At 45.3% G+C, this 12,876-nt stretch overlaps 1 long non-coding RNA gene across 1 annotated transcript in view; it reads left to right on the top strand.

The window, feature by feature from the left end:
* The window catches only part of LOC110329388, an 11,483-nt gene extending 4,631 nt beyond the window's left edge, over window positions 1-6,852 (top strand). The window contains exons 2-3 of the long non-coding RNA XR_002380921.1: window positions 5,085-5,169; window positions 6,693-6,852. This is a non-coding gene — a long non-coding RNA (uncharacterized LOC110329388). The remainder of the gene's footprint in view (window positions 1-5,084; window positions 5,170-6,692) is intronic.
* Window positions 6,853-12,876: the final 6,024 nt, after the last annotated feature.

Genomic DNA, 12,876 nt, shown 5'->3' on the forward strand with positions numbered 1-12,876 from the left:
AAAGATGATGGGTGAGGAAGAGTTGGACCCCCACAGCTGGTTCAGACATCTGTGTTGAGAACACGACTGGCCTACTTTGAGAACGAAGAGAATGCTGTTCAATATCTGGAACACAAGATCGGGAGGTGTTCTAGTTCGACTGTTGTTGCTCTGAGGAGACCCTCTGACCAAGGGCACTTCAGGAAGTCAAGGGTTTATTTGCTCTTTCAGGGCACTGTCTGTCACTGAAGGATGTCAGCGTGAGTCTATGTGGATTAACCACCTGACTGAGGAGCTCTTCCCCACCCTCAGAGGCTACAACAGGAAGCCTGGAGGAACCCATGGCTCATGCTCTGCTTTCATTTTCTCTTCTTTCTGATCTAATTTTTATTTTATGTGTGTAAGTGCATAACTTGTCTGCCTAGTACCCCAGGGAGGCCAGAAGAGGGCATCAGATTCCCCAGAACTAGAATTACAGATGATTGTGAACCACCATACTGGTGCTGGGAACTGAACTCAGGTCCTCTTCAAGAGCAAGTGCTCTTAACCACTGAGCCATATCACCATCTCTCTAGCCTTCTTGCTTTCGTATACACTCCAAGACCACCTGTCTGTTGTGGACTGGGCCCTCCTCTGTCAACTGACAATCAAGACCACACATGCCCTCCAGATATTCCCATAGGCCAATTCTGTCTGATAGACTAATTTTATCTTGCTAATCTATCAGTTAAGACCCCCTTCTCAGGTGACTCTAGTCTATGTAAAGTCGACAGCTAAAACCAGGGCATGAAGAAACAGCTATGGGGTATGCAACCAGGAAGCCAGTCTAGGTATTCTGCTCTGAGAGAGTTGGTCTAGCTTTGATAATGTTCTTTGCCCTTGACCATGGCCTGAGATAAGGAAAAAAATGAATACTGTGTGCAGCGTTCCTGATTACTGAAGGGATGGGCACACGACTCCCTCATGTGTGAAGGGATGGGTACATGACTCCTCCAGTCCATGCATGTGTGAGTGGTCACATGAGCACCTTCATCCTTGCTCATGCAGACTTACCAGAACTTTCTCTTCGTTCTCACATTTACCTCCTGGAAGGGACCACTTCAAGCTTCCTTGCACACTGGTCATGTTTTTTATCATCTTGCCTTGTCTATTTATAATTCCCCACTCTAGGCTTCCAGGAAGCCTGTCTCTATCGTGTTCCTTTTTTTCTGAGCAGGCTTCCGCTCGTCAGCCCCTTTCCTTTCTTCCTCTCAGCCGAGTTCTCTTAGCAGCTGTGCCACTCTGTTGCTTCTTACTGTATTTTTTAAAGCATTATTTTCATACAATATATTTTGATTATGTTTCCCCTTCTCCAGATCCTCCCAGATCATCCTCACCTTCCAATACTCCCAACTTTATGTTCTCTGTCTCTCTTCTTGGGGGGGGGGGAGACCCCCAAGAAACAAAATCAAGCAGAAAACAGCCCTTTCAAATCACAAAAACTGAAGATCAAACAAATAAACAACAAAAAGCCAAATAGTTAAAAGAGCAAGAAGACAAAAAATAAAGTCTGAAACAAAGAAATATGAAACAAACAACAACAAAAAACCCACAAAAATACCATTGAGTTCATTTTGTGTTGGCTGGGCACGAGTCTTGCCCTGGCCCGTGGCTCTGTAACATTGCTGTTTTTTTGTTTTTGTTTTTCCGAGACAGGGTTTCTCTGTATAGCTCTGGCTGTCCTGGAACTCACTTTGTAGACCAGGCTGGCCTCGAACTCAGAAATCCGCCTGCCTCTGCCTCCCAAGTGCTGGGATTAAAGGCGTGGCCACCGCGCCCGGCTCCCATTGCTGTCTTTAAGAGTGACGTTGGATGAGCTTCAGAAATCACTGTAAACCAGATACAGACTATGTTCATCCATCCTCAAGATGAGGACAATCCTCTACCCTGCCTTCCCTTTGCCAGACAGCTAGTTCGTTCGTTCATGAAGAAAGGCTCTCTGCCACTCAAGGCTTTGACTGGCAGACAGGAGCTCCATTCTTATGTAGTTTGGAAAATCCACCGGAAGAAAGAAAACTTTTGGTGATAATAGCAGAAGAATGTTAACTTGTATCCAAGTAGAGACAGCCTGGTCGTTCAATGGCTCTTCCAATAGAAGGAGTTTAGTGTGGTCCTCCCATCTTCAGAGGTGTGATGGGTTGGATGTTAGACTTCTGTCCTCCAGAGTGGAGGTAAGAGCGGAGGTGGGCAGACGCGGCTTACTGAGAAAGAATACACAGAGCACGTTGGGAATTCCCTGTGAACACAGTGGGGAACTTCTTGGCTTTTCTTCCTTTTTGGTTGTCTGTCTCCATCTTCCCCTCACATACACAGGAACACACCTTACTTTATACCCCACCTAAACACTTTCAAACATTTGCATGCGTGCCTTTTCTCTTCCTGGCATAGAAATTGGAAGGGTTTTGACCAACAGCTAAGACATTACCACTTTTTGTTTGTTTGTTTGTTTTGTTTTGTTTCTTTTTTTTGTTTTGTTTTTGTTTTTTGAGACAGGGTTTCTCTGTATAGCCCTGGCTGTCCTGGAACTCACTTTGTAGACCAGGCTGTCCTGGAACTCAGAAATCCGCCTGCCTCTGCCTCCCAAGTGCTGGGATTCAAGGCATGCGCCACCACGCCTGGCATGACGTCACCACTTTTACTCCCTTAGATCAAATGTCTGTGTGCCAGAAAATCATATGTTGAAATGTTTGCCCCCAAGACGATGGGTTTGGGGGGTTGGCCTTTAGAGCTAATTGGGTCATGTGAGCAGAGTTTTAACATTCTTATAGGAGATGTTCAGAGTGACATAAGATCTTTACACCAGAGAATATGCCATCTGTGAACCAGGCAACACGATTTACCAGATGTCAAATCTACTGGCACATTGATATTGAACTTCCAGCTTCCAAAATGAAGAAATAAACTTGTATTGCTGTAAGTCACGTGCCCATGGATTTTCCCGTGGCAGCAGACACTCGACCCCTGAGACTGCAGCTTACCCGCTGTTCCCCCGCGGACCTTTCTAGACGTTACCAGCAGAATCAATGTTTCCCTTTTCTGAATTCATTTAGGAACACAGGCATATGTTGGTCTCAGAGATAGCTCAGTTGATGAAGTGCTTGCCTTGTAAGCATGGGACCTGAATTTGGCTCCTAGAACTTATATAGAAAAAAAGCCAGGCATGGCGATACGATTGCATGTTTCTAACATGCAGGCGAGTGGCAAGTGGCTAGGGCTCCCTGGCCAGAAATCGAGCCTAGAGACCATATCTTTAAAAAAATTAACAATAACAAGGTGTGGGATGGAGAGGTGGCTCAGTGGATAACGTGATTACTATCCATACATGAGGACCAGAGTTTGTTCTTGAAAATCCACATGAAAGGCAGGCAAGTTTGATGGCCACTGTAATCCCAGGACATGGGAGGCATAACCAGGAGATACCCAGAGCAAGCTAGTTAGCTAGACCAGCTAGGATTGGCATGTTCTGGGTTTAGCCTGGACAGTGGAGAGCAACTGAGCACAAGCTGTGTCCACTTAAGGTCTCAGCATGTACTCAGACACAGGTGTACATATACTACACGCATGTGTAATCCCTCCCCCACAAGAGGTGAGGGGTACCCGAGGATCTATATACCTAGGGTCTTTGAACCCCATACACACCCCACACCGTGTGCATGTACTATATACAGGAACACACACATGTGTGTTCATGTGTGTGTTCATGGCCACACACACACACACACACACACACACACAAAAGCACGGCCATATTTAGAATTACTTTACATAAAACATGACTTGCTGTTTGCCTGGGTGGCTTCAAGTTCCCGGCAGTTTGTTGTCAGTTTGTGGAGAATGGGGTCATGTTCATGTCTGGAACCTATGTCACAGAGGACTGTTAGCAGATGTCTGCTGTGTAGCCGTCTGTCCGGATGGAGAGACTCGATGGATCTTTTACTTACAAGCGTTGTGGGAGAAAAGGGAGTTTACAATCTTTGTCTGTCTGCTGATTATTATCTAACTTCTCAAGAATGGTGCTGGATCATAACTTCCCAACCACCTGAAACCAGTGGTTTCCATCCGTCACAGGACCCTCCCCGACTTTCCGTGTTGCCAGGACCTGACTGCTACCCTCCAAATTTTATTTTGAAAATTGTTGTTCATTCTAGAGCTTAAAGTCATCATAGAACATTGTTTGATTGAGAACTATGGCAAACCTGTCCCTGTAGTTACGATAAATATAACTACTCAGAAACGCGTTATCAGACGTGCCTCTCTGCAGTCCTCAACTGCTTCCGTTGACGCTCTCTGACCCATCCCAGTCCTTACTGGGGCCTCATGATGATGTGTGCTGACCCCTCAGACTCCGGTTATCACAGGATGCACTCGACACCCATCCACGCAGAGGCTAGGGGCCCATGTGGCAGGCTGCCAGCCCAGGAGACCCAGCTCTGCTCTCAGTAGGGATGTGTAGGTCTGTCCTCTACATTAGGGAGAGCCAACCACACTGGGCTCCTGTGGGCCTACTCTGGCTTCAGTGCATCATACCCTCAAAGTGAACCTTTCTCTTTGAAACAGCTTTAAAAGTGGAATTTCTGGCAACCAAGGCTGAGAATACCTGAATAAGGCACACGCAATTACGCTGTCTGTATTTTCCCCTATAGTTTTCTCACTGGGACAATCCACCCCATCATTTCTCAGCAGCACAGTTCTCCTTTAGTCTGACCAGTTGCCAGGAGTTCACTGCTAACTGAAGGCCAGATTGACAGACATGAGGAGCTTTGCTCATCGCCCTGAACCACACTGGAGTGCCATGAGAGCCCGTTCTCAGAGCACAGTGTTCAAGGGACTGCCAGACACTGGATCAAGGGCACCACCAATTACATCGCATGCCCCACCCTCTCCAGAAGCAAGCCACCCAAATGCCTCACTGCAATGCTTTCTTCCAGCTCACAACCTTCTACTGGTGCCTTTATTCTTTCCGTCCTCACTCTCTCTCGTGAAACTCCACACCGGCCCAGCGAGTTCCACAACACGTCTCCTGGCCCAGCTCTCCAGGCTGATTCCTGCGCACTCGTCGTTCTCAGCTCTGCATTCTGCCATTTGTTCACAGAATCATTCCCAATAAAAAGAAAAGTCCAAAAGAAAGGAATAGACGTTGTCTTCCTGGAGGTGAGTGAGTTTTTCTCATGTTTTCAGTAAGACTAGACGACCACAGGGAAATCTTTATGTTTGGGCTGCTGTCCCTTAGCTAAGTAGGCCTTAGGCATGTGGCAGGCACCCCAAAATACTTTTCCTGTTGAAGACACATTGACATCCATAATAAATCACCTACAAAATTTCCAAGTGGTGCCAGGGAGGTGGCTCGGAGGGTAAAGGTACTTGCTGTCAAGTTTGATGACTTGAGATAGAGCCCCAGAGCCCACATGCTGGGAAGAGAGAAGCAACTAACCTCTACAGGGGTGCCATGGCATGCTTACAGTTACACACACACACACACACACACACACACACACACACACACAGGCCACAGGCACACACCCCACAGGCACACACCCCACAGGCACACACACTACACAGACACACACACTACACAGACACAGAGACATACACACCAGACATAGGCACACACACATACACACACACACATACACACACACACACACACACACACACCACATGCTCACATTGCACACAGGCATTCACACACACATAGGCACACACACACCACACGCAGGAACACACACACACACACCCCACAGGCACACATACTACACAGAAACAAACACAGGCACACACACAGGCACAAACAGGCACACACACACCACACACAGGTACATACACATACCACATATAGGCACATACACATCAAATATAAGCATACACACACACACAGAGGCACACACACAGAGNACATACACACACAGGCACAAACAAGCATACACACACCACACACAGGCACAAACACATTACATACAGGCACACGCACACACACACAGGCACACATACACCACACACAGGAACACACACACAGGCGCGCACACACACACACACACACACACACACACACAGGCACACATATAGCAAACCAACATGATACAAGAAAAAGCTTAAGATCATGACACTTCCCACACCTAACCTTTCGGGAAGCATTTGAATGCCGTGAAAGCACAATGCTATGGGTTGCGTACGGCTCATTACCCAAGAGTTCTTGCATTGGAAACTTTGTCCCCAGTGTGGCAACCTGAGAGGAGTTGAGCCTCTGAGAAGATCCGAATGAAAGGTGATTGGTCCTCAAAGGTGATGCCTTTAGACTAAAAGTAGGTAGTGTGGCTACTTCTCCCGTGAGGAAGCAAGCCTGGCTGAGGAATGGCTCTCTCCTTCCTCTCTGACATGATGGATCCCCTTTTTCTCATGCTCCTCTTATGATAGCAACTGTCATTAGGTCCTCAACAGAGGTCAAAGCGATGAAGCTACCCAGGGTTAGATGTTCAGCCTCCAAACCTTTTTCTTTTTTGCTTTTTTCTTTCTTTTTTTTTCAGATTATGCATCCTTGTATATTTCTTTATAATCAGACAAACATAAGTCAGATCAGAGCTATGGAGTCACATTTCATAGCTATCAAGAGGTAGAGCCCAGATCCACCACAAGTAGGATGGCCTCAGAGTGGTCATCTGACTGCCTTCTGGTTTCAGATGATAACTCCTCGTACAACCTTAGGGGATGATAGAAGAGGAAGAGAGCAAGCTGAAGCCCATGGGGAATCTTTAGATTGATCTTCTTCAATAGTCAAATGGGTTTTGGCCACTAGATCCTCCCCAGTGTCCGCAGAGGACAACTCCGTGGTTTTATCTAGGTAGTGTATAGTAAGGGTTTGATAAGCAGAGACAAGAGCTCAAACTTCCTGTGCCAGAGAGCAGTGTTTTTCTACTGTTAATGTTTGTATGGATTAGGTCAGTGACTACCTGTTACCTTAACTGTGTGAGTTAGGGTCTTAACTCCTTTCCTGTTGCCTTGATAAAAGTCTTTGACAAAAGCAATTTGAAAGAGAAAGGGTTCATTGTAGCTCACAGTTGTGGGCATAGCCCATCATGGTGGAGAGGTCAAGGAGGCAGGGCCTTGAGGTGGCTCCTCACACTGCATTCACAATCAGGAAGCAGTGAAAGAATTGCCTGCATGCAGCTGCTCAATTCCATTTCCTGACTTACATAGCCAAGGATCCCAAGTAGGGAATGAACCACCCATAGTGGGCAGGTCTTCCTACCTCAAGAAACACAACCAAGATACCACACACACACACACACACACACACACACACACACACACACATGCTGAGGGTGTCCCAGGTGATTTTAAATTCTGTCATGTTGACAGTTAACTCACCACCATAGTTACTGTTGCTTATCAGAGAGTAAAATATTGGCAAGAACAGCTAGAACGAGCAAAGATTAATCTCACTCATGGTTTCAGGTCTTCAGTCCCTAGTCCTTGGCTATCTTGATTCTGGGCTGTTGTAAGACAGAATATCATGGAAGCCAGAGCATGTCAGTGGGGGAGGGTATTCACTCTAGGACAGACAGGAAGATGGGACTAGGTCCCACAATCCAGGTGACCTATTTCCTCCAGCCAGGCTTCACGTCCTTATAGCATCACCAGTTGGAAGTCAAACATGCAAATAACAAATGAGCTGCTAGGGCAGCACATTTTGTATTTACTCAGTAACATCGTCAGAAAGGACCCATCTACAAATCTGCCCTTGTCCTCTCCACTTGGGTGATGTAAGAGTGAGCATATTCAACCCTTTGGGGGCTTATCTAACAATCTCTCAGCATGGCAGAAACATGTAACATTTTCTTTTTTAACTTGGCAATAAAATCATACAGGTTGTGTCTTATTCACATATATCTATCAGATATCAGAAAACAAAAGCCTTTCAAATGGTCTCTTCGGATGTTTTCTTCCAGTTCAGTCAATGCCATGGGTTCCCCACCCTGAGCCCTTATCAAAGATACCCAAACAGCCTGGTAGAACCCAGCCTGCTCCAAGGACTCTTCCAGAAGAGTCTATTTATTTTCTTGAATCAGCCGCTTTTAATTTTATCTGAATAATGTCTGAACAGGAAATGGAGCAGTTCTGTTCATTCAGTCAGGATTCACAGAGGCTTCCATCAATGGTATACTAATGGGAAAATGACAGTAATTTCTTTAATGAAATCTTGAATCATAATTTCTACTTCTTACTGATATTTTCCCTGTCTCTAGACCCGAGAAGATTTCTAATTTCTTAGAACCTGAGGTAATCATATACTGGCTGTACAGAGAGGTTAGGATAACATCAGCAAGTAAATAGGATTCTCCTTTACCATTTATAAATATGATAACAACAGATTATTACTTAAATATATGAATTTGAGGCTAGAAAGGTACCTGAACTGTAAAGACACCTGTCACCAATCCTGACAATTTGAGTTTTGATCCCAGGGATCCACAAGGTGGAAGGAGAGAATTGGTCCCCTTCTGTCTGGCCACCACATTCCTGAAGTGGTACGTGTACCCCACTGCACATATGCACATAAATAAATGCAATAAAAATCTTTAAAATAATCAACCCCTATAAAAGAGAGAATGAGAAAGAGGCAGATTTACAGAGACAGGCTGAAGAAAGAACAAGCTAGACACAGGCGATGACAGAAGGAGCTAGAAGAGTAGGACAGATTGCTAGAGTTAGTTTGAGGCCTAGCATAGCAATTCAGGAGAAGCCCAAAGAAGCCAGATTGAGTCTGTCAGCTTGAAGAGGAGTTTGAGCTAGAACAGCTGAGTTGAACCACCCAGCCAGAACTCAGAAAGAACTAGAAAGGGTGAGCTTATTCAGTGGTAAGTCTCAGCTGCTGAAAACACTCTAGGCCTAGATTACATTGTATGGAGGCTTAGAAACTTCCAGGAGTGGGCTTGGGTTAGCAGACTGAGGCAGTAAGCCTCTGAGATGACAATCGCTTCAGATGAATAGAAGTTACTATTGAATATGGGAAATGAAATTCAGTAGCCAGTAACTGCTAAATCGTGAACCTACGATATCTAATGAAATTGAGGACCAAGATGGACAGCCCGTTGACATGGGTAAGGAGCCTGGCTTGCTGGTGTGGAGCACGGGTTGCTGGCATAAAACTGGGCATGGGATGCAAGTTCCTAAATGTCAAGTTTATGTGTAGATTCCTAAAGATCTAATTGTACACTGATAAACAGAAAGGGGGAACAAGATCAATTGAAAGACATTGGTTTATAGAAAACTGCTGAATTAGGTCAACCTGTATACTTTAAAGGAATTTTAACATCAGAATGGAACTCAGGGAATGTGTTAAGTCAGGGAAGAGGTTTTGCCTATGAAAGACTACAGGTTCCATGAGAATTGATAAGGATCCTATTCAAGTAAGGGAAGCTCAGTTCAAGGAAGGCTGAGACACAGAAAGAAGGCAATGTAGATGATGCAGAAAACTGATCTCTTGAATGAGGCAGCTCAACCAATCAGCTGAAGGACAGATTGGCCATCAGACTGGCAGACTGAAAGCATTGGTGCTGATCTCCTGCATGGGACAGCTCAACCAAGCAGCTGAAGAAGGACAGATTGGCCATCAGACTGGCAGACTGAAAACGGTGGTGCAGAAATGGCTACTTGCTGAAGGCCAGATGGTCAGGACTGCAGTCATGAGGATTATTACATCAAGGGATCTTCACAAGGACATCTGGATTGTTAAGCTTGTGGATGGATAATTGTTTCTGTTGCAAAAAGTTAAGCTGTGTACAATTAAAAGGGGGAGTGTTGTAGGATATTTGATTTCAAAAAGTAGGGAAAAAAGAAAAGAAGAAAAAGAAATATACATACTAAAGCAGTGGGTCTAAGGAAAAACGTAACAACTAGAATCAAATAATTTTCACATTTTGGGAGTAAGGATTGGACTCCTGAGCTACATCCATTTGTCTATCAGCAGAGTAATTTTATCTATCTACCTGTCCATTATCTCTCTATTGTCATCTATTATCTATATGTCTAGCATGTATCTATCAATCATCTACTATCTATCTATCTATCTATCTATCTATCTATCTATCTATCTATCTATCTATCTAAGATATCGGTCATCTATTTTCTTACCTATCTCCAGGCTATCATCTGTCATAACAAGTAACTCCTCAAATGGATACAGCTGAGACAGGAAAGATTTCTGCTGTACTTTATTCCTAAGTCCTCAGGGTGACTTTTATGCTTAGACTATAAACACGACCTACATCACCATGAGAAAATATATGACAGAAGCAAGTTACGTGAGGGAAGATTTATCTCAGCTTACATTTTCAAAGGGTCTTAGTCTATCCAGAAGGGGAAGAATGCCAGAGCCCATGGTGACAGCATCATTTGGCAGAGGCTCCTCACCGCACAGCAGATCTCAGAAGAGAGCTCGCTAGAACCCAGGACTGGGCTATCTCTAGTCATTTTAGTCCACCAGCCAGACGTCACCTCCTGAAGTTCCATGTGCTTTCCAACTAGTGACAGCTGGGGATGAAGTATTTAAAACATAAGCCGGCGAGAGACACTTCAGACTCGTACCATAGCCAGGACTGTGGTTTATCCTGAGCTAATGGTGACCATGTGCTTGTGGAGACAGCAAATGATAGATGGGGCTTGTAGGGGCCTCATATTATGACAGTCTGTCTGGTAAGTAACCGCAGCAATCACTGCCGTCCCTGTGACTCAAATCAGTTATCTCTAGCTTGTATGCATTTTTAACATAGCTGCACTTTAAACTACAACATGTGGAGGTTTGCAGAGACAGTAGGTTACTGCGGAATTATTTTCCCATTGTCTTGTTCTGTTAAAAATAAATCTCTTCTATGTGTAAGAGTGCACAACTCCACCCAATGATAGGATATAGAGTCAAAACATGGTGGCCTGTATGTTTAAGTTAAAGAAGATGAAGGTATTTGCTTATTATACTTCTGTATCGCTTGTGGTGTCATTAAATAATAAGTAAGTAGCTACCAAAATTAGCCTCTTATTTTAGGACTGTCAAGAAGTTTAACCTTAGAAATTAAAGTATTTGTCCCCACAGCACTTATGCAAAGGAAAGTTCGTTTAGGTTTCATAATCCCGAGAGATATAAAGCCTAAGATGAAGGACATCATGGTGTGGCTCCTCTCATCCCTGAGCACACTGTCTTGTGTGTGTCTGATGTGCTGACAACAGTACAGTGAAGGAACAGCATGGTGTGGTTCCTCTCATCCCTGAGCACACTGTCCTGTGTGTGTCTGATATGCTGAGCACAGTACAGATGAAGGACAGCATGGTGTGGCTCCTCTCATCCCTGAGCACACTGTCCTGTGTGTGTCTGATGTACTGAGCACAGTACCGAGTGTGCAATGGTTCATCATGGCAGGTGTGGTGGTACGTGCGTGTGAGCTGAGCATTGTGGGGCTGAGGAAGAAGGATCAACTTGGGCTTCGCAGCAGGATCTGTCTCAGTTTATGAATGGACACATGCACATAGCAGGGGAGTCAGGTACATGGAGCTGTCACTGACGCATGCATGACATTGATGACGGAATATTGTTATGCAATAGAAAGAAATTCACAATCTCCCAGGGGGAAATAACAGTGTCACCTGTGATTACAGCCATCTCATCTTTGTGTTGACACAGATCACCCCACAAACTCCACTAAGTCACAGGTCTCCCCTCTCTGTTCCCTTTGAATCACCCCCATGTTCCATTTCCTGAGGTCCCTGGGAGCCTAGCCTCCTCCATCTTCTTCCAACCCACCAGCAGCTACTTGCTCTAACTTTCATCTTTATCTGTTCCTGCCTCCTTCTCTTGCAGGTGTGTGAAGTTTCATTGATAATTCCCCAATATTCTTGTCATCTAGGGGTAGAAAAATGCTACCTATTAGTCTTGCCACCACTAGCCCACATGGTGAACATAGAAGAGTTAATCATTAAGGCTTTTTAACCCTTGCTCAGGAAACACTCTTCTGTAACCCCAGCATGCCGCTTTCCCATCTCATAGCTGAATGAAAGATGGCTGTCCAAAACAACCAGGATCCTCTAAACTCCTGCCTCAAACTCTCACAGGCGCGAGTCGGTGCAGACCTGCCTTTCATTGCTGTTCCCCTTTACTGCGCTCTACTGCCGACCCACCAGCCATGTTCTGTGCTTGTTCTCGCCAACTATCTCAGCACCTCTCCTTCAATCCTTTCCCTTTCTCCTGGGTCTGAGCAGCTCCATCTTTACCCTGCCTCAACATCCTCACCTCTGCTGATTGGTGCCTCCCTGACTGCACCACCTTCCTAGTGTCACTCCATGGAACTTGATAGAGGGTGACACCCTGCCTTCTCTGCAAGCTCACACTCACATACCCGCCTCACTCTAAGCTCATATGATTACATTAGTTTTGTTCTTATATTTTTCCCCTTGAGACAGGCATATGTAGTCCAAGCTGACTTCCAATTTGTTGAGCAACCTAAAAAAGACCTGGAACTGCCCATGCCTCCCCAGTGCTGGAGTACAGGTGTTCACCACTATGCTCAGTTTATGCAATGTTGGGGATTGAGGGCTTCATGCATGCTAGGAAAGCTCTCTAGCAGCCGAGCTACAGTCTCAGAGCTTATCCTCCGACTTCTGTGTGATCTGCTTGGCCCCCTCTCTGCCTAGAATGTGAAATGTCCTCCACAGACTCCTCAGCTCATGGTGGCATTTCAAAAGGTTATGGAACCTTGGGGAGGCGGGGTCTAGCTGGAGGAAGTGAGTCACTGTTGGGTGGTGTTTTGAGGCTTATAGACTGCTCCTCTTCCTGTTCCATATCTACTTCCTGTCCTGCTTAGATAATATTTCTAA

Source organism: Mus pahari, chromosome 12 (assembly GCF_900095145.1).
Source record: "Mus pahari chromosome 12, PAHARI_EIJ_v1.1, whole genome shotgun sequence".
In the NCBI taxonomy this organism is placed as follows: domain Eukaryota; kingdom Metazoa; phylum Chordata; class Mammalia; order Rodentia; family Muridae; genus Mus; species Mus pahari.